Genomic DNA, 2,943 nt, shown 5'->3' with positions numbered 1-2,943 from the left:
CAGGTGGTTCTGATGATCCAGAGGGAAGAGAGGTGTGTTGTTCAGTGTCCCTTTGAGGTGCATTGTCTTCACCTTCAGAAACATTTTCTTGCACCTGCATCTTTGTAACTGCAGCTTGCACTGGCGTATTACTACATGTTGATATATCCAGTTGTAATATGAATGCTTCTGGTTCAGGTTGGATTCTGTCCACTGAGAAAGATTTTTTATTAAAGGCCTCAGGTACATTGTCCATTCCAGGTGGGTGACTCTGCGCTTGGACATCACATTTCTTGTCCACTGTGAATTTTTCCTGTGTTGTTTTCAAGAGGTCTGTTTGACTTTCAGTGAGGCTTGGTTTCACCGTATCTTGTTCAGGTAAAATAATTTGCAAATATTCTGTTCGTTTCTGATCTTGGGGTAATGCCTCATGAGCAGGAAAAGGTTGCACAGAGTCCCTTTCAGCAACACGGTCTTGACATTCCATACTGCTTTTAAATGCTTCAATTACAGATGCCTTAATTACACTCTTCTTTGGCTTAACATCTGCTGGCTCTTCTTTCCTCTCTGTACTTGCTTGAACAACTTCTATTCCTTTAGCTCTTGTGATAGCTTTGTTTTCATTTGCTGGGATGACCTGTACATCTAATTTTAGAGTACAAACTTCAGTTTTTTCAGCAGGCTTTTTATCCAGGGACAAGGGTGCTCCATCCTCTTGTGTCACCATTGGACAATGCTCTCCCTTTGGTATTCCTTGTGTGGTTCTTAAGAGCTCTGACATTGGTTTTTCTATAACACACACTTCACCCCTGTTGTGGATTTCATCTACTTTAGCAGGATTCTCTTTCTGCTTTCTTGGGGCATGCTGAGCGTCAAATGTTAATTCTTGCTCTTCAACGACCTTATCTTCCCTGTCGTCCTTGCGTCTTTCCAGGGTAATTTCTGACTGACCTAACATCTCACTTGGTTTCTTTAAGTCTACCTTAGATCCCCCAATTTCTGAAGTCTCTGTATCTACCTTATGAGGCTGCACCTCTGCCAAAACAGTGATAGGTTGACAGATGTCACTTTCAAAAACAGTCTCTGCTTGTGGCTGATCTAGCTTTGCCTCATAAGTCAGTGTGAGTCCTACCTCTGGCAGATCAAAGACCATATGTCTCTCTTGAGTTTGAACTATGTTTTCATATAATTTATCTATATCAGCTTCTGTTTTCTGTATTTCGGTTGGTGAAAGTGGACCTTTATTGACAGCAGTTGTTGTTTGGACCATTTCTGGAGCTGAAGATGCCATCTGACTGTCAGGGCTTTCCATGGTATCTTTAAGCTTTAAGGGAACAGACTTTTGGGAAGGTTTTACATCTTCTGACTCTCTGGTTCTGGGTGAAACATCAACATTTTTCACAACAGTGGCTTTAATAATTTCTGTTGTTCCTGGATCCTGGTCTTGAGCTGATAACGCCCTCTGATTGTCAGGCTGCCCCACGGTCTCTGCCGGTTTTACATCCACAGACTCTCTTTCAGTTACAGAAACCGTTGCCTTTTCTTCAATAGCAACTTCAGTTGCTTGTGGAATCACCTCTTGAGATGAAGATGGTTTTTCAGCATCCAGTCCTTGGTTGCTTGGCATCTGCTTTGTGGTTGGAAGAACTGTGCTTAGCTTCATATCCTTTGACTTTCTTTTGGTTGGTGAAAACATTCCTTTTTCAACAACCTTAATTTCACTTTGTCCTGTAACAAGGTCTGAAGTTGAAGATGGCATCTGGCTGTCAGGTTCCTCCTTGGTTTGTACCAGCTCTGTGGTAACATCTTCTGGCAAATCTTTCACATCCTTTAAGACACGTGAAACACTGGATTCTTCCTCACTCTTTGTTTCCTTCTTGACCTTAAACTTCTCAAAGCCATCTTCTGTTTTCTGTATTTCGGTTGGTGAAAGTGGAGCTTTATCTACTGCAATTATTGTTTGGACCATATCTGGAGCTGAAGATGCCTTCTGACTGTCAGGACTTTCCACAGTCTCTGTTGGCTTTAAGGTAACAGGTTCTAGGGAAGGTTTGACATCTCCTGACACCGTTTTACTTGGTGAAACCACAGGCTTTTCCTTAATAGGAATTTCAATTGTTTCTGGGATCACCTCTTGAGTTGAAGGTGTTGTTTGATCATTCATGTCTTTCTTGCTTGGTATGTGCTTTGTGGTTGGAAGCTCTGTGGTTAGTTTCAGATCCTTTGTATTTATTTTGCTTGGTAAAAGCTTTCCTTTTTCAACAACCTCACTTTGTCCTGTAACAAGCTCTGAAGTCGAAGATGGCATCTGGCTGTCAGGTTCCTCCTTGGTTTGTACCAGCTCTGTGGTAACATCTTCTGGCAAATCTTTCACATCCTTTAAGACACGTGAAACACTGGATTCTTCCTCATTCTGTGTTTTCTTCTTGACCTTAAACTCCTCTAAACCAGCTTCTGTTTTCTGTTTTTCGGTTGGTGAACATTTACCTTCAGTTAGAGCAGGACTTTCCAAGGTCTCTGTCAGCTTTAAGGGAACAGGTTTTTTGGAAAGTTTTACATCCTCTGACTCTCTTGTGTGGGATGAAACATCAAATTTTTTCACAACAGTAGCTTCAATAATTTCTTTTGGTTCTGGATCCTGGTCTTGAGTTGATAATACCCTCTGATTGTCAGGCTGCCCCACGGTCTCTGTTGGTTTTGTGGTAACAGGTACTGGGGAAGGTTTTACATGCCCTGACACTCTTTTACTTGCTGATACTACGCCTTTTTCCTTAATAGTAGGAATTTCAATAGCGTCTGGAATCACCTCTTGAGTTGAAGGTGTTGATCGAGCATCCATGTCTTTCTTGCTTTGTATCTGCTTTGTCGTAGGAAGAACTGTGGTTAGTTTCAGATCCTTTGACTTTGTTTTGCTTGGTGAAAGCTTTCCAGTTTTCTTTTCAACAAGCACACTTTGAGTTGGTG

The sequence above is a fragment of the Brachionichthys hirsutus genome, chromosome 18 (genome assembly GCF_040956055.1).
Source record: "Brachionichthys hirsutus isolate HB-005 chromosome 18, CSIRO-AGI_Bhir_v1, whole genome shotgun sequence".
NCBI lineage: Eukaryota > Metazoa > Chordata > Actinopteri > Lophiiformes > Brachionichthyidae > Brachionichthys > Brachionichthys hirsutus.
This window is presented reverse-complemented; position numbering follows the sequence as displayed.